The sequence below is a fragment of the Microplitis mediator genome, chromosome 3 (assembly GCF_029852145.1).
Source record: "Microplitis mediator isolate UGA2020A chromosome 3, iyMicMedi2.1, whole genome shotgun sequence".
In the NCBI taxonomy this organism is placed as follows: Eukaryota; Metazoa; Arthropoda; class Insecta; order Hymenoptera; family Braconidae; genus Microplitis; species Microplitis mediator.
This window is the reverse complement of record NC_079971.1, coordinates 18,105,502-18,126,530: the sequence shown is the minus strand read 5'-3', so window position 1 is coordinate 18,126,530 and position 21,029 is coordinate 18,105,502.

Below are 21,029 nucleotides of genomic sequence, written 5' to 3'. Positions count from 1 at the left end.
TGCGCGACGCCACTCTAGTGAGCGTAGTTTTAAAATAATTTTGTTTGCAATTAAATATCAATTAAAAAAGTTGAAAAACATTCCGGTGTCATCTAGACACTTCCAAGTATATGATTCCGTGGTAATAAAAGTTGTATCACCATTTTTTAAAAAGTTATTCAATTGTTAATTAATATTTTTTTTACGGGTATGTGTTGTCATAAAAGGCGACATAAAAGTTTAAATAATTAATCCATAAATTTTTTGTTTCTTGAAGCCCTTTTTATAAACATACTCAACAAGTTGACGTGATAAAAGTTTATAAAATATTTTTATTTCATTAGTTATTAATTTTTGGAGTACCAAAAAAATTAAAAATTTAAATGATATATGTTAAATATTTTTTTTTTTAATTTTAAGCTATTACTGATTTCATATCCTTGCTAGGCATTATATGATTACTTTTTAAATTTTTTCATGCCATTTGTTTATAAATTTTTTGTAAACAAATGGATTAATTGAATAGTTTTGAAAATTTGTTTTTCACCATATTGTTAGCGTAAGAAAATAATGATTTTCAAAAAAAAAATTTTTTCTTAAAAACAATATCTTAATGTTAATTTTCTTTTTTTTCATATTTCGATTATTTAAATAAATAATTAAGGAATCGTTTTTATTCTAAAAATCATAATTTGCATTCCTAAATATAATGGCAAAAACAAAATTTTTTTTGTCGACAATTTATGTATTTCTTTATTTAAAAATTTGTTATAAATAATTTTTTTTTAGAACATAAACAAATGACAAGTACAGCAACTTGCAACAATATAGCAAAAAAATTTTTTTTCAATTTTTTAAAAAACATTTGGATTTTGGAGCATGACAAAGTCCAAACACTGACTCGATTTGTCAACAAAAAAATTGCTGTAACTTTGCAACTATTGCGGATACAGTTTTTAACCTTCGGTCGTTTTTATACAGTATGACTGAAGCTTTCCCATTGGTTTTTAACCTACTGTTTATCTGTTATAGTTTTCTAACTACACGCATTTATTTCTAAAAATTATAGCATTTCAAATATACGTATAATAGAATTTAGATCTAATTTAACTGGAGTTGGTCATACGAATAAGAAACTTTTTTTTTTATACACAATATAAATATATGTTTTTATATATGATTAGAATATATTCTTCGTATATGATAGAAATATATATTTTCATGTATGATAAAAATGTAGTTTTCGTATATATTCAGAATATATATTTTCATATATGATAAAAATATATTGGTTGTATATGATTGACATATATAGTGGAAAGGGGGCAAAAGGGGGTAGGGTAGGCAAAACGGGGTACCCCCAAAATTTTATGAAAAAAAAAAATTTTTTTTTTTTTCTTCTGATTACTATAAATCCGATGTATTTGCGTATTATTAGCCCTACGCCTGACACCTTGGGCAAAATGGACCAGCCAGAAATTCTGAAATCATGATTCTTTGATATTTTTCTCGTCAAATTAAAAAAAATTAAATATCTTAATCCATTTTTCGGCAGATTTTCTACAGCTGGGGCAAATTTGGCCACTAAAAAGATTCGAAAATAATATTTTATTTTTTAATTGATAAAATTTTTTAAGTAATTCCAAATAATCTGTAATTAAAAAAATCAAAAATCACGTTTTTTGGGTTTAAAATAATGACAAATACGAAATACAGAATTGTTTTTTTTTATTGAATAACAATTAGTAATTAAGCTAATCGGAGGGAAACGATTTATTACACCTAAAATAATTTTTTGTTGAGTATTATAGAACCAAAAATAGTTGTCAAGAGAAAGAAGTACATTCTTAATGATGATAACAATTTAAAAAAAAAAAAATTCCCATTTTTTGGAAAGAGGCCTCTCTGCCCCACAAAAATTTTTTTTTTTTTTGCCTCTGTATCCACTAATGATGTGAAATGTAATTTTTCTATATGTATATTACGTATAAAAAATTTAATTTAATGAAATTTGATCAATTTTCAAAAATTTGTTTTTTCCAACTTTTTTTAAGGGTACCCCTTTTTGCCCGCCAAAAATGAAAATTTTATTTTGCAACGGCAGCTAAAAATTTTATCTATTTACCTTGAATGCCATTAAAAACAAAAAGATTTAGCGTATTTTAGTCCTCTAAAACTTAGTATTTCCTTAGGTACCCCCTTTTGCCCCCCCCCCTCCCCTATTTTATACATGCTAAACATTTACGGACTCGTATAAGATGAGTATTATATTTTATAATTTAAAAAAAAATATATCAGAAAATATAGTTAAATTCTCCACATATATTTATTGATATTTACTATATATATATCTTGACCATATACGTTATTTTCACACAGGCAACAATAGTAAACAAAAAAATTACTAAAATGTTGCCATACTTCCGCGTTTATATTTTAATCACTTATTTTATTAAAATTTTTTTTATGATTTAATGCAAAAATAATAAAAATATGTTCTGTTAATTCGTAAAACTAAGTCAATTTATAATATTCTTTATCGATGAAATTTTAGAGTGAAGGAGCAGTTGTAGTCATGCAAAAATACAATAGAAAATCTACGAGATCCCTTAGAAAGATAATCGTTCTCGAACCTCTATTAACTTACACTTGACGGTGTCAAATAATTAACACAAAATAGTTAACCATTTAATTTTTGTACACAATAACACAAAATTTTCAACTGTCTAAGGATTAGGATCTCTTTAAATTTAAGTAATTTTGTATGCTTATCGGTGATCCTCTTATTGACCTGGCTATTCAAATCCATAACTAAAATATGTATAATTATGAGATATACTTAAGATGTGATAATATCACTTTCTATGAGTTTAAAACTTAAATTTAAAATCCATCAAGTCAAAAATTAACATTTTAGAATCGGCGCCTGACTATTTATGTCTATTATGAAAGAGTTTTTTTTCTAAATATTGTCTTACTGTACTTGCACACGAGAAAAAAAGAATACTACATATTTGAAAAGTAACAGCCTTGTATATCTATATACTAGTCAATTCAAAATGTTTTAAATCATTTTTCTTAATCAGGGATCAGAATAGTAAAAAAAAATAGTACTATTTCATCAGTTAAATTTACTATCATATAGTTCAATCCTCGACAAAAATATATCTGCAGATTTTGTCTCCGAAGCATCGGCAGCTTATTATAATAATATCAGGAGACGCGAAAAAAAAAAATTTTCGATGTTATGTTTATCGAATAAAGAGAAGTGCGATGCGAACCTCTTAATGTTGATATTAAAAGCTCTAATTTTCACAGGCGTACATTTTGATGTCTAAATAAAACTTTTAAACATTTTTCCAAGAAAAAAAAAAATTGTTCCATTTTTTTTAACACCCTAGTCCGTACGTATGTCCCAATGTTAAAAATTAGAAAAAAAAAATATGTTAAAATATGAAAAAAATATATTGAAGAAACATAAAAAATATATGAATATGTATATGAAAAATATATTCTTAACAATTTCATTATTATGTTTTTTATATACACCCACGCCATAAATTAAAGAAACACCGCGAGACGTAAATTTTCTAAATTTTTTTTTTCGTTTGAAGGAGTCCACGTGTGAAATTTTTTTTCAGCTAAACTAACGCATACGTCAGTTAGCAAATTTATTCAGCTTTAATTTGAATTTTTTTTTTGAGATTCGGACGGCAACTTGTCGCTGAGATATCAGGCTTCAAACGAAAAATGATCATTTTGAACTTGATTACCCGATGAAAAAAGATTTTGTCTATAATCATATATGATCATATATGATTGTATATGTTCATATATATGATCATATATAATCATATATGAAGTTATATATAATCATGCATGATTATATATGGGGTCATATATAATTATATACACTTATCCAAAAAACTAATGGAACAAGAAAATTTTATAAATTTTTTAGTGATTTTTGGAAGGCTGTATTTTCGTGAAAAATGATCGTATCGAAAAAAATAAAAAAGCAAATTGAAGCTTGAAATCTCTAGTTTAAAGATCTTTCAGCAAAATATTTTTTTGAGTCACGGTTTTTGCGGAATCATAAGAAAAAAGTCGAGACAAAATTTTTCTAAATTTTTTGGTTTTTTTTTTTAGGTCTACGGGGCCGGGAAAAATTTTTTCAAAAAAACGAATTCATGGCTCGTTTAGGAAATTTATTCAGCTACAATTTGCTTTCTTTTGTTTCTCTGTACGACAATTTGCTGCTGAGATATCAGCCTTCAAATGAAAAAGGATCCTTTTGTTGATATCTCAGCAACTAATGATCACACAGTAATTAAAAGGGCAGTTTAATAAACTTGAATAAATTCCCTACAAGGCACATTTTCGATTTTACCAAAAAAAAATTTTTTTTCATCCTTGATATCCATTTGAAAAACCCACATAAAATGGCCATTTTCTGGTTTTTTAGTCAACTTATCGCTACTCTGCAAATATTGATAAAAAAAATAATGTTGCCAGGTAATTTTACAGCTTAATGTACCCCGAAAAACCCTGGGAATTTTCAGATTGATCCATTGAACCGTTTGTCCGGACCGATCGCTCAAAGTTTTACAAAAAAATAAAAGGAACAAGTTTTGTTCCTTAATTTGTGTAGTCATTACTAAAATGAACAAATTTTTTTTTTCCTCTTTACCTTACATTTACTGAGTAACTAACGCAAAAATGAAAGAAAATCAAAAAAAAATTAACTTTTTCATTTTAGTAATGACTACACAAATTAAGGAACAAAACTTGTTCCTTTAATTGTTTTGTAAAACTTTGAGCGATCGGTCCGGACAAACGGTTCAATGGATCAATCTGAAAATTCCCAGGGTTTTTAGGGGTACATTAAGCTGTAAAATTACCTGGCAACATTATTTTTTTTATCAATATTTGCAGAGTAGCGATAAGTTGACTAAAAAACCAGAAAATGGCCATTTTATGTGGGTTTTTTCAATGGATATCAAGGATGAAAAAAAATTTTTTTTTGGTGAAATCGAAAATGTGCCTTGTAGGGAATTTATTCAAGTTTATTAAACTGCCCTTTTAATTACTGTGTGATCATTAGTTGCTGAGATATCAACAAAAGGATCCTTTTTCATTTGAAGGCTGATTTCTTAGCAGCAAATTGTCGTACAGAGAAACAAAAAAAAGCAAATTGTAGCTGAATAAATTTCCTAAACGAGCCATGAATTCGTTTTTTTTTAAAAAAATTTTCCCAGCCCCGTAGACCTAAAAAACAAAACCAAAAAATTTAGAAAAATTTTGTCTTGACCTTTTTCTTATGATTCCGCAAAAACCGTGGCTCAAAAAAATACTTCGCTGAAAGATCTTTAAACTAGAGATTTCAAGCTTCAATTTGCTTTTTTATTTTTTTCGATACGATAATTTTTCACGAAAATACAGCCTTCCAACAATCACTAAAAAATTTATAAAATTTTCTTGTTCCTTTAATTTTTTGGATAAGTGTATACTATTTTTCATTTTGATGATGATTACACAATTAAAGAAACAAAATTAGTTCCTTTAATTGTCTAGCAAAACTTTGATCGATCGAACCCGAAAAACGGCTCAGTATATTTATCTAAAAATTGACAGTGTTATTAGGGTTATATTGAACCAAAAAACCCCTGGCAATACATAATATGTATTAGTCTTTTCTCCCATATGTGCAGAGTAGCAGTTGACTGAAAAACTTGACTGGAAAACCAAAAAAACGCATTTTTTTGTATTTCCTTTCAATGGATGTTAAAAATTAAAAAAATTTTTTTTTATTTAAGAGATGATAGGGTCTTGTAGGGAATTCATTCAAGTATTAAACGCCACCCTCCAATTTACTGTGCGATCATGGGTACCTGAAATATCGATAATCATAAAATGATTATTTTTCGTTTGAAGCCTGATATCTCAGCGACCAGTTGTCGTGTGAGACTCCACAAAAATTCAAATTGAAGCTGAATAAATTTGCTAACTGACGTATGCGTTAGTTTAGCTGAAAAAAAAATTTCACACGTGGACTCCTTCAAAGAAAAAAAAAATTTAGACAATTTTCGTCTCGCGGTGTTTCTCGTGTTTGCGCAATAGTCGTAGCTCTCAAAAGAATTAAATCAAAATGCGTCGAAACTAGAGATGTCAAGTTACGAAATACCTTTTTTAAAATTCCGATACGATTATTTTTCACGAAGTTACAGCCCTGCAAAAATCACTAAAAAATGTCTAAAATTTTCTTGTTCCTTTAATTTATGGCGTGGGTGTATATAAAAAATATAATAATGAAAATGTTAAAAATATATTTTTCATATACATATTCATATATTTTTTATGTTTTTTTAAAATATTTATTTTTATATTTTAACATACATTTTTTAAAAATTTTTTATCATTAAGGCTAACATACAAACTAGGGTGTTTACAAAAATAAACGAATTTTTTTTTTCTTGGAAAAATGTTTAAAAGTTTTATTTAGACATCAAAATGTACGCCTGTGAAAATTAGAGCTTTTAATATCAACATTAAGAGGTTCGCATCGCACTTCTCTTTATTCGATAAACATAACATCGAAAATTTTTTTTTTTCGCGTCTCCTGATATTATTATAATAAGCTGCCGATGCTTCGGAGACAAAATCTGCAGATATATTTTTGTCGAGGATTGAACTATATGATAGTAAATTTAACTGATGAAATAGTACTATTTTTTTTTACTATTCTGATCCCTGATTAAGAAAAATGATTTAAAACATTTTGAATTGACTAGTATATAGATATACAAGGCTGTTACTTTTCAAATATGTAGTATTCTTTTTTTCTCGTGTGCAAGTACAGTAAGACAATATTTAGAAAAAAAACTCTTTCATAATAGACATAAATAGTCAGGCGCCGATTCTAAAATGTTAATTTTTGACTTGATGGATTTTAAATTTAAGTTTTAAACTCATAGAAAGTGATATTATCACATCTTAAGTATATCTCATAATTATACATATTTTAGTTATGGATTTGAATAGCCAGGTCAATAAGAGGATCACCGATAAGCATACAAAATTACTTAAATTTAAAGAGATCCTAATCCCTAGACAGTTGAAAATTTTGTGTTATTGTGTACAAAAATTAAATGGTTAAATGTTTTGTGTGGATTATTTGACACCATCAAGTGTAAGTTAAAGGAGGTTCGAGACCGATTATCTTTCTAAGGGATTTCTTAGATTTTCTATTGTATTTTTGCATGACTACAACTGCTCCTTCACTCTAAAATTTCATTGATAAAGAATATTATAAATTGACTTAGTTTTAAGAATTGACAGAATGTATTTTTATTATTATTCCATTAAATCATAAAAAAATTATTTGTTAATCAAATAATTTTTTTTTAATAAAATAAGTGATTAGAAAATAAACGCGGAAGTACGGTAACAGCGCGCTAGTTTTTAGTAATTTTTTTGTGTACTATTGTTGCCTGTATGAAAATAACATAAATGATCAAAATATATGATAAATATCAGAAAATATATGTGGCCAACTTAACTATATTTTCTGATATATTTTTTCTATATTAAAAAATTTAATATTCATCATATACGAGTCCGTATATGTTTAACATATATTAAATATATATGTCAATCATATACAAAAAATATATTTTTATCATAAATAAAAATATATATTCTTGTCATATACGAAAACTACATTTTTATCATACATGAAAATATATATTTCTATCATATACGAAGAATATATTCTAATCATATATAAAAACATATATTTATATTGTGTATAAAAAAAAAAGTTTCTTATTCGTATGACCAACTCCAGTTAAATTAGATCTAAATTCTATTATACGTATATTTGAAATGCTAATTTTTAGAAATAAATGCGTGTAGTTAGAAAACTATAACAGATAAACAGTAGGTTAAAAACCAATGGGAAAGCTTCAGTCATACTGTATAAAAACGACCGAAGGTTAAAAACTGTATCCGCAATAGTTGCAAAGTTACAGCAATTTTTTTGTTGACAAATCGAGTCAGTGTTTGGACTTTGTCATGCTCCAAAATCCAAATGTTTTTTAAAAAATTGAAAAAAAATTTTTTTGCTATATTGTTGCAAGTTGAATCATATTCTTGGAAGTGTCTAGATGGCACCGGAATGTTTTTCAACTTTTTTAATTGATATTTAATTGCAAACAAAATTATTTAAAAACTACGCTCACTAGAGTGGCGTCGCGCGCATGCCAAAACTGCCACGCAAAAGCCGATTTTCAATGTCAAATTAAAATTATAAATATTGGAGCTACAATTCGATGACTCGAGAACTTTTCCACTAAAATTTTCTGCTCTTTCAGAAACTTTTTCAATATTTGAGCTTTCACTTATACTTTTTAAGACTGTGCCAAAAAAGCTGGACGGCTAATTTTATCAACGGTTTTTTGTTCATAACAATTGTAATTTTATTTTTCCAAAAAAAATCCAAAAAACGTCTTTTTCTAGACGCCATTCCGGATCGTTTAAGCCATCAAGTATATTTTTAGGAGATTTGTAACTATTTTTCGCAGGTATTCATCTGCTCGAGTAGACTATTATGAGTAATGATCGTATCAGAACATTTTCAGGTAATTTGTCTTTTAAAATAATCCTATCTGTCACTACCGTTAAATATAAAAATACTCATTAGAGTCTAGACTATGGAGATAATGAACTGACTACTTAAAATTATCAACAAGGTTGAATTATTCGGAAGTATTGAATGTTAATTAACTTCTTAGAGGACCGGGACAAGATAGAGTACTTCTGAGTCAGAATATTGAGAATACCCTCCAAGAAAAAAAATTTATTAAAGAAAAATATTTTTCATATAAATAAAAATACATAAATAATATAAAAATATATATAAAATATGTATAAAAAATATATTTTAAATAGCTAACTTTTGGCCGATTTTCGAATATATTTTGTATCTTTTAAATATATTAAAAAAATATCTTAGAATATATAAAACATACATGTATAAAAATATACAAAAAAAATATTTTTTTATATTTAGAATTAAAAAAAAAAAGGTATGGTATCATAAAAAAAATATTGTATCTCATTCTTTTCGAAAAAAACCGTTTTTAGCATTTGTTTCTCCCACGATATCTCACGAACGAATCAACCGATTTCGATGTTTGAGGCGGCAATCGACGTGTTTTATTGGGTTCTAGAGCTGATTAGATTTTGAAGTCGATTGTTCGAGTCGTTTCTAAGAAATCAATAAAAAACTAAAAAAAAAAAAAATTTTTTTTTCCGTAATTCGCCAATATTTTCGAATCTACTTGATCAAATGATCTGAAATTTTCAGAAAAGTTGATGGCCAACAAGCTCTTTCGATTGCCGCCTTAACCATCCAAATCGGTTCATTAGTTAAAAAGTTATAAGCCGGTCACACACATACATACACACACACACACACACACACACATAGGGGAGGGTGAGGCAGAGCGGCCCCCCTAAGCCAATTATTACTTTTTGTGGCTTTCAACCATCAGATCACTTTACTTTTGTCCTATTTCGAACAAATTTATGTACATTTTGCCAATATTCTGAAAAAAAAAAAAAAATTTTTTTTGTGGGGTAGAGCGGCCCCCCTCCAAAAAATGATAAAAAAATTTTTTTTTTAAATTGTTTTCATCATTAAGAATGTATTTCTTTCTCTTGACATCTATTTATGCTTTTATATTACTCGAAAAAAATTTTTTAAGGTGTAATAAATCGTTTACTCTTGATTACCTTAATTACTAACTGTTATTCAATAAAAAAAAAAAAACAATTCTATAGTATTACTTTATTTTAAAAATTTAACAACTAAAAAAAAAATTGTTATTTTTATAAATTTTTAGTGACCAAATTTGTCTCTTATATAGAGAAACGGCCGAAAAATATGAAAAAATAATTTTTTCAGAAGTTTTGGCTGGTCCATTTTGCCCCAAATGTCATGCTTAGGGGTAAAAATGCGCAAACATATAGGATTTATAGTAATTAGTCGAAAAAAAAAAAAAATTTTTTTTTGATCAAAATTTCAGGGGGGCCGCTCTGCCCCCCCCCCCCTACTAGCCTATTTTGTTAAAAGCGTGCGACTCATAAAAATTTCGTTTCTATACCGGCGATACTCTGAGTTTTTATTTTTCTTCGGTTGCTTACCAAAGGCGCAGATTTATTTCAAAAATTTCTCGAAGTATTTGCTTAATTTTCTGACTATAATTCTAATAATGAACAACACAACGAAGTACAGTTTCTCAGGTATCTTTAAGTGAGTACGCCTATGGACTACGTATTATTTTTAAAAGGTTTTTAAGCCTATAACCGTCACAGTAGCCTATTACTCTTGGTCCTTTAAATGGTAGTGCTTAAAAGCCCCACTACTTATTTGTTGACCAATCACCTGAATTTTATCCCTCCTTACATCCTGCAGAGGAAGTTAGTCCTTACAAAATTTTATGCAGTCAGTCTAACTTTGGTTACAGTATAGAGAGGATCTCTTGAATTATTTTTAATTTTATACACCAATATCCTAAATAATCGAACTTAAAGTGTATTTATTCAACTATCTATAGTCTTCAGTGAGTGATAGTAGAAATTTTTTACATCGAAAGAGCAGATATTATGGAAGGTAAGTTAAACAATTTTTTTTTCTAATAATATTTGTATAATTAAATATAAGAATGATGAATTCTGCAATCTCTGATTTGATTCTATGGTTGAAAATATATTTTTCGTTTTGAGTTTAATTTTTTAATTCAATGTGATCATAATTTCAATCAAAGATATCATTTTCACAATCTAATACGAAATATATCATCAAACATATGTTTATGGATATATATTATATATTTCTTCGACCATAATTTTATTAAGTACCCAAATCTCGGATAAAACAGTGATTTCTTTCAAATTTTGAGATATTTAATTGGATTTATCTTGAAAACTACTTGCTGTACGGTAATGACTTACATGACTTTTTTTGTAGGAAATCGAACCCCCTTTAAAAAAAGTTCTCTATGAATTTTTCGTAAAGCTAGTGGTTTGCAAGTAAAATATAAAAACCATGAAATTCGAGAAAAAATTGGCTTTATGATTTTTTATCAGTGAAGTCGTTTGCAAAACATAAATTAGTTAGAAGCTCTTTTAACGAGGAAACACTCATCTGAAATTTTCACCTATTGCCGATTAAATATCATGAAATTCCGAGAAGATATAGATAATTGAAAAAAAAAAAAAAAAATAAAAACAATTTACGTGTTAATTAAATGGGAAAAACAAAAATGCTTAGATTAAGATTTGTATTATAGCGTTAAGAGAACTTTATCAGATTCACAGAAAAGAGCTGACAAGTTTTAAACTTTTGTATAATTGTGTATTGTTTTTTTGTTTTAGATACTAGGGACCATCGATTTTCTGTTAGTGAGAGATTTACGAAGACTCGTAGTGGATGGAATGAGAGAGTGCCGAGAGGCAGTAATAAGTCGGATCGACGCTTGACGGGTCCCCGCACGGTAACTCATTCGCCCAGACAATCAAAGGATCGCTTGGCGGGTCGCCGTGCACCTGATTGGCCGTCAACTTCGACAAGTTTGCCAAAAGAGTCCAGGGAGAAAAGCCGTCACTCTGATGAACATCAGCATCGATATTATGCCTCTGAGAGATCCAGAGAGGATGATAGTAGATCGAATGAGAGACTGTCCAGAGGCAGTGATCGACGCTTGACGAGTCCCCGCACGGTAGCTCATTCGCCCAGACAACCAAAGTATCGCTTGGCGGGTCGCCGTGCACCTGATTGGCCGTCAACTTCGACAGGTTTGCCAAAAGTTTCCAGGGAGAAAAGCCGTCGCTCTGATGAACATCAGCATCGATATTATGCCTCTAAGAGATCCAGAGAGGATGATAGTAGATCGAATGAGAGACTGTCCAGAGGCAGTGATCGACGCTTGACGAGTCCCCGCACGGTAGCTCATTCGCCCAGACAACCAGAGTATCGCTTGGCGGGTCGCCGTGCACCTGATTGGCCGTCAACTTCGACAGGTTTGCCAAAAGAGTCCAGGGCGATAAGCCGTCGCTCTGATGAACCTCAACTCGAGATTCGAGTCTCTCCACCAGCTGTGATAGAGGAAGAGATGAAACCATTTTTGCCACCACCGCCACAGCAATATGTGCTGGGAATAGTTGACCCTTGGCGCGAGTATAGAGGGAAGAAAAACAGGAAAAAACGAAGGAAGACGTTTCACAGGCAATTTAATTGGGCCGACGCCGAGTGGGTATATCCGACTGGATCACCAAAATCACCTGAGTCGGGAATTGAAGTGATACCAGCGTTTGATGACCGCTTCATTGATGCCCCCCCAATCAATTCCGATGATGAATTGGTGATGCATGATGATGAGGGAGTAGGCCTCGACGACGCGGATCTTCAATTTTCCTTGTGATCGTCGTCCCCAAGATATCGTCGAACATTAAGGGCTTACACACACACACACACACACACACACACACACGGACGTCCATCCGGAAATAGTCGGAATAGTTTCATAGGACCTCAAAACTTCGAGATCTGATGAAAACTCGATTTTTCGAAAATCAGACTGAAAGCAATAACTTTCCGTTATTTGAAAATTTTCAATTTTCATGGCGGGAAATTAAAAATTGTACTATTATCTTTAAAGACCAGTACCTACTTAAAAGTAATGGATCATTAATAATCATATCATAGATTTTGATTGTTAAATGAAAAAAAAAAACACTATTTCAATATATTTTATTTATGTTTAATATTTAATGTCTGTTTAATAATGTAATTAAATAATGTACCAACAAATACAATTATTTAATAAAAACTCATAATTAATATTATTAAAATAAATTTTATAAATATTTACATTTTTCTTATGTATCACTATCGCTTTCTATATTCTCAAAAAAATAATTACAAAATTGTGCAATTTTTTTATCTCTTATCTAACTTGTTTTTTTCCGCATCGCTTTAGAAAAAAAAAAAAAAAAAAAAAACAATAAATAACAATAATGATTTTTCGTAAATTTTTTGATGAAATTAAAATAAAAAATGTTACTATGAATAATTATTATTTATATTAATTATTCTTAAGCAATGTTTATAAACAAAAATATTTTTAACATCATAAGTACGAAAATTTAACAAACTAATTTTGGTTTATATAAACGATTGATTATAAAAATTTTCAATCGTCTCTTAGTAAAATTAACTAATTTGATTAATTATTTTAAATGTAAAAAATTTTTTCTTGTTCGTAAAATCAGAATTTTCGTTTTTTTTGGTTAAATTAAATTTTGATGATCATTAAGTTTGTAGTGGATCTAAATTTTCTAATGAAAAATTATCAGTACCCATTGATAATCCTCGACTAAATCCATTCTTGAAAATAAAAAAATTAAATTATTAATGTAAAATAAAATACACGAAAGAATACCCGTGTAAAAATAATTCTAAAGAAGTTCGACGTGTGGAACTTTTAAAATTGAGACAGATTCGAACTTCGAGTGGAACTTTTTTAAAATTTTCGTAATTCTGATTGAAAACCAAAAATTAATCTACACTCAGAAAATTAAGTAATTTTGTTTATTATATGCTAAGTTTTTAATTCCAATCATCTAGAATGATTGGAACGTTTTACAATCTAAAAATAGTTAGTGTTATAATTTTTTTCTAATAGAATTAATAATTATTGGATGATAACTTCTGCAATAAATTTCGTAACAGTTACTATCAGGATGGTAACAATTATAATTTCTGATGGTAGCTGTTACCATCTGGATTATAAATATAACTATTTAGAATAATAATAATAATAATTGACTCTAGTTAATATACAGAATTGTACCAATTATTATAAATATGGTGATTATTACAATCTAAATGATCTAGATAATATTCACTACTATCGGATTGATGGTAAAAATTTTCCCATGACTAGATAGTAGTTTCTATTATTTAATTTTCCGAGTGTAGTATAATACTTTATATAATTGAATTTTGAGTCAAAGAAGAAAGTTTTTCAAACAACAAATTTTTACTAAATTTTATCCTCGTTTCGAAAAAGTTTAAAACCCTCTCATTTGGAACTTTTTATGAACGTTTTTTGATTCTTATGGAGCTATTGGTTTCTAATGAGAATTTTTTTTGGAACGAGGGTAAAATAGTATAAATATGTTTTGAAAAATTTTGTTTTCACTCAAAAATTTGCTTTTATAAAGTCCTCGATGAACTTTTTTTTTTTATACTATCAAAATTACAAAAGTTTCACTCGAAGTTATCTAATCTGCCTCAATTCTACGTGTTGAACCTTTTTAAAATCTTTTTGGAACGAATTTTTTTTCTACGGGTAAAATATAAATAATTTATCAACACCTTCATTTCAAGTAATCTTTTATCTAATAGTCCAATTGCATTTTCAAGTTCTTGTTGGCTTGGATTAGGAACTGAAAATGCTGCAAATTACGTAAATTTAGTTGAAGAGTTGATATACAACTATGATACTTTGGGTTGCTTAATGAATTCCAAATTGCACTATTTACATTCTCACCTTTTACACTTTCCTGAAAATCTTGGTGACTATAGTAAAGAGCAAGGTGAATGATTCCATCAGGACATCAGTGTAATGGAAAAACGTTATCAAGTTAAGTGGGATGTCAATATGATGGCAGATCACTGTTGGACACTACAGAGAGATCTACCTGAAGAAATGAGGAAACGGAAGAGATACCCTTTATGTAGGACATTTGAGGACAAAAGGGTTAGATATAAGCGGAGAACGAATTAATATTGAAATAACGTTTCTATAAAGATTTTTTTAAGCATATTAAAATTTTTTTATGTTTTAGGCCAAAATATTTTTTATATATATATCACAGATCGAACAATATGATTTCTTTTATTTATTTCGATTTGAAAATTGATTTTTGTTATACCAAATTGTATTTTTTTCGATTTTTTGGGAATTTTTGCCATTTATTTAAAATTTTAGAGATGTCTGAGCCATGGATGTTCGAGAATTATATGTGACAGATAAGGATACATGAAAATAATTATTTATTTAGCCCTATAAAATTTTTTTCATCACAATACTAAGAATTTTTTTGCTTTTTTGCAATTTTTTGGGGTTTTTTGGAATTTACTCAGACTTTAAATGGCTAATGTCTTAAATAAACTACAGGTTAGTATGTGGAGGACCGAAATACATAAAAATCATGCTTAGTTAGGGTTAAAAAAATTTATAAATTTAAAAAACGGTCGATATTTGTGTATTTTTGAGGTTTTTTAAAGTTTTCTAAAAATCTGAGGGTGAACGGGTTAAACGGACCTCGGATTCGGATTTAGCGGGTCAAAATACATGGGAATAAATCGGTGCCGTCAAAAGTACAAAATACTTATTTTTTTTTGTGTGCCGGTGTAATTATATATACCTATATACGCCTAAATAGTAATGTTAACTTATAGTCATCCATGAAATAATTTTTAGATAACTCAATGTTATCTTTCAGTTCACATTATGTTATTGCAATGTGCAACAAATTGTTAAATTAATATTGAAATAATAGTCATTAATAAGTTAACTATAAAATTAACCAAAATTCACCCATTTTGACAACAAAAAGAGAAAATTTGGTTTTCAAAAAGTTATCTTTTAGTTATCTTAAATATTACATTTTATCATCATTTTGTCCACACTGATGTCCTGATGGAATCATTCACCTTGCTCTTTACTATAGTCACCAAGATTTTCAGGAAAGTGTAAAAGGTGAGAATGTAAATAGTGCAATTTGGAATTCATTAAGCAACCCAAAGTATCATAGTTGTATATCAACTCTTCAACTAAATTTACGTAATTTGCAGCATTTTCAGTTCCTAATCCAAGCCAACAAGAACTTGAAAATGCAATTGGACTATTAGATAAAAGATTACTTGAAATGAAGGTGTTGATAAATTATTTATATTTTACCCGTAGAAAAAAAATTCGTTCCAAAAAGATTTTAAAAAGGTTCAACACGTAGAATTGAGGCAGATTAGATAACTTCGAGTGAAACTTTTGTAATTTTGATAGTATAAAAAAAAAAAGTTCATCGAGGACTTTATAAAAGCAAATTTTTGAGTGAAAACAAAATTTTTCAAAACATATTTATACTATTTTACCCTCGTTCCAAAAAAAATTCTCATTAGAAACCAATAGCTCCATAAGAATCAAAAAACGTTCATAAAAAGTTCCAAATGAGAGGGTTTTAAACTTTTTCGAAACGAGGATAAAATTTAGTAAAAATTTGTTGTTTGAAAAACTTTCTTCTTTGACTCAAAATTCAATTATATAAAGTATTATACTACACTCGGAAAATTAAATAATAGAAACTACTATCTAGTCATGGGAAAATTTTTACCATCAATCCGATAGTAGTGAATATTATCTAGATCATTTAGATTGTAATAATCACCATATTTATAATAATTGGTACAATTCTGTATATTAACTAGAGTCAATTATTATTATTATTATTCTAAATAGTTATATTTATAATCCAGATGGTAACAGCTACCATCAGAAATTATAATTGTTACCATCCTGATAGTAACTGTTACGAAATTTATTGCAGAAGTTATCATCCAATAATTATTAATTCTATTAGAAAAAAATTATAACACTAACTATTTTTAGATTGTAAAACGTTCCAATCATTCTAGATGATTGGAATTAAAAACTTAGCATATAATAAACAAAATTACTTAATTTTCTGAGTGTAGATTAATTTTTGGTTTTCAATCAGAATTACGAAAATTTTAAAAAAGTTCCACTCGAAGTTCGAATCTGTCTCAATTTTAAAAGTTCCACACGTCGAACTTCTTTAGAATTATTTTTACACGGGTATTCTTTCGTGTATTTTATTTTACATTAATAATTTAATTTTTTTATTTTCAAGAATGGATTTAGTCGAGGATTATCAATGGGTACTGATAATTTTTCATTAGAAAATTTAGATCCACTACAAACTTAATGATCATCAAAATTTAATTTAACCAAAAAAAACGAAAATTCTGATTTTACGAACAAGAAAAAATTTTTTACATTTAAAATAATTAATCAAATTAGTTAATTTTACTAAGAGACGATTGAAAATTTTTATAATCAATCGTTTATATAAACCAAAATTAGTTTGTTAAATTTTCGTACTTATGATGTTAAAAATATTTTTGTTTATAAACATTGCTTAAGAATAATTAATATAAATAATAATTATTCATAGTAACATTTTTTATTTTAATTTCATCAAAAAATTTACGAAAAATCATTATTGTTATTTATTGTTTTTTTTTTTTTTTTTTTTTTCTAAAGCGATGCGGAAAAAAACAAGTTAGATAAGAGATAAAAAAATTGCACAATTTTGTAATTATTTTTTTGAGAATATAGAAAGCGATAGTGATACATAAGAAAAATGTAAATATTTATAAAATTTATTTTAATAATATTAATTATGAGTTTTTATTAAATAATTGTATTTGTTGGTACATTATTTAATTACATTATTAAACAGACATTAAATATTAAACATAAATAAAATATATTGAAATAGTGTTTTTTTTTTTCATTTAACAATCAAAATCTATGATATGATTATTAATGATCCATTACTTTTAAGTAGGTACTGGTCTTTAAAGATAATAGTACAATTTTTAATTTCCCGCCATGAAAATTGAAAATTTTCAAATAACGGAAAGTTATTGCTTTCAGTCTGATTTTCGAAAAATCGAGTTTTCATCAGATCTCGAAGTTTTGAGGTCCTATGAAACTATTCCGACTATTTCCGGATGGACGTCCGTGTGTGTGTGTGTGTGTGTGTGTGTGTGTGTAAGCCCTTAATGTTCGACGATATCTTGGGGACGACGATCACAAGGAAAATTGAAGATCCGCGTCGTCGAGGCCTACTCCCTCATCATCATGCATCACCAATTCATCATCGGAATTGATTGGGGGGGCATCAATGAAGCGGTCATCAAACGCTGGTATCACTTCAATTCCCGACTCAGGTGATTTTGGTGATCCAGTCGGATATACCCACTCGGCGTCGGCCCAATTAAATTGCCTGTGAAACGTCTTCCTTCGTTTTTTCCTGTTTTTCTTCCCTCTATACTCGCGCCAAGGGTCAACTATTCCCAGCACATATTGCTGTGGCGGTGGTGGCAAAAATGGTTTCATCTCTTCCTCTATCACAGCTGGTGGAGAGACTCGAATCTCGAGTTGAGGTTCATCAGAGCGACGGCTTATCGCCCTGGACTCTTTTGGCAAACCTGTCGAAGTTGACGGCCAATCAGGTGCACGGCGACCCGCCAAGCGATACTCTGGTTGTCTGGGCGAATGAGCTACCGTGCGGGGACTCGTCAAGCGTCGATCACTGCCTCTGGACAGTCTCTCATTCGATCTACTATCATCCTCTCTGGATCTCTTAGAGGCATAATATCGATGCTGATGTTCATCAGAGCGACGGCTTTTCTCCCTGGAAACTTTTGGCAAACCTGTCGAAGTTGACGGCCAATCAGGTGCACGGCGACCCGCCAAGCGATACTTTGGTTGTCTGGGCGAATGAGCTACCGTGCGGGGACTCGTCAAGCGTCGATCACTGCCTCTGGACAGTCTCTCATTCGATCTACTATCATCCTCTCTGGATCTCTCAGAGGCATAATATCGATGCTGATGTTCATCAGAGTGACGGCTTTTCTCCCTGGACTCTTTTGGCAAACTTGTCGAAGTTGACGGCCAATCAGGTGCACGGCGACCCGCCAAGCGATCCTTTGATTGTCTGGGCGAATGAGTTACCGTGCGGGGACCCGTCAAGCGTCGATCCGACTTATTACTGCCTCTCGGCACTCTCTCATTCCATCCACTACGAGTCTTCGTAAATCTCTCACTAACAGAAAATCGATGGTCCCTAGTATCTAAAACAAAAAAACAATACACAATTATACAAAAGTTTAAAACTTGTCAGCTCTTTTCTGTGAATCTGATAAAGTTCTCTTAACGCTATAATACAAATCTTAATCTAAGCATTTTTGTTTTTCCCATTTAATTAACACGTAAATTGTTTTTATTTTTTTTTTTTTTTTTCAATTATCTATATCTTCTCGGAATTTCATGATATTTAATCGGCAATAGGTGAAAATTTCAGATGAGTGTTTCCTCGTTAAAAGAGCTTCTAACTAATTTATGTTTTGCAAACGACTTCACTGATAAAAAATCATAAAGCCAATTTTTTCTCGAATTTCATGGTTTTTATATTTTACTTGCAAACCACTAGCTTTACGAAAAATTCATAGAGAACTTTTTTTAAAGGGGGTTCGATTTCCTACAAAAAAAGTCATGTAAGTCATTACCGTACAGCAAGTAGTTTTCAAGATAAATCCAATTAAATATCTCAAAATTTGAAAGAAATCACTGTTTTATCCGAGATTTGGGTACTTAATAAAATTATGGTCGAAGAAATATATAATATATATCCATAAACATATGTTTGATGATATATTTCGTATTAGATTGTGAAAATGATATCTTTGATTGAAATTATGATCACATTGAATTAAAAAATTAAACTCAAAACGAAAAATATATTTTCAACCATAGAATCAAATCAGAGATTGCAGAATTCATCATTCTTATATTTAATTATACAAATATTATTAGAAAAAAAAATTGTTTAACTTACCTTCCATAATATCTGCTCTTTCGATGTAAAAAATTTCTACTATCACTCACTGAAGACTATAGATAGTTGAATAAATACACTTTAAGTTCGATTATTTAGGATATTGGTGTATAAAATTAAAAATAATTCAAGAGATCCTCTCTATACTGTAACCAAAGTTAGACTGACTGCATAAAATTTTGTAAGGACTAACTTCCTCTGCAGGATGTAAGGAGGGATAAAATTCAGGTGATTGGTCAACAAATAAGTAGTGGGGCTTTTAAGCACTACCATTTAAAGGACCAAGAGTAATAGGCTACTGTGACGGTTATAGGCTTAAAAACCTTTTAAAAATAATACGTAGTCCATAGGCGTACTCACTTAAAGATACCTGAGAAACTGTACTTCGTTGTGTTGTTCATTATTAGAATTATAGTCAGAAAATTAAGCAAATACTTCGAGAAATTTTTGAAATAAATCTGCGCCTTTGGTAAGCAACCGAAGAAAAATAAAAACTCAGAGTATCGCCGGTATAGAAACGAAATTTTTATGAGTCGCACGCTTTTAACAAAATAGGCTAGTAGGGGGGGGGGGGCAGAGCGGCCCCCCTGAAATTTTGATCAAAAAAAAATTTTTTTTTTTTTTCGACTAATTACTATAAATCCTATATGTTTGCGCATTTTTACCCCTAAGCATGACATTTGGGGCAAAATGGACCAGCCAAAACTTCTGAAAAAATTATTTTTTCATATTTTTCGGCCGTTTCTCTATATAAGAGACAAATTTGGTCACTAAAAATTTATAAAAATAACAATTTTTTTTTTAGTTGTTAAATTTTTAAAATAAAGTAATACTATAGAATTGTTTTTTTTTTTTTATTGAATAACAGTTAGTAATTAAGGTAATCAAGAGTAAACGATTTATTACACCTTAAAAAATTTTTTTCGAGTAATATAAAAGCATAAATAGATGTCAAGAGAAAGAAATACATTCTTAATGATGAAAACAATTTAAAAAAAAAATTTTTTTATCATTTTTTGGAGGGGGGCCGCTCTACCCCACAAAAAAAATTTTTTTTTTTTTTTCAGAATATTGGCAAAATGTACATAAATTTGTTCGAAATAGGACAAAAGTAAAGTGATCTGATGGTTGAAAGCCACAAAAAGTAATAATTGGCTTAGGGGGGCCGCTCTGCCTCACCCTCCCCTATGTGTGTGTGTGTGTGTGTGTGTGTATGTATGTGTGTGACCGGCTTATAACTTTTTAACTAATGAACCGATTTGGATGGTTAAGGC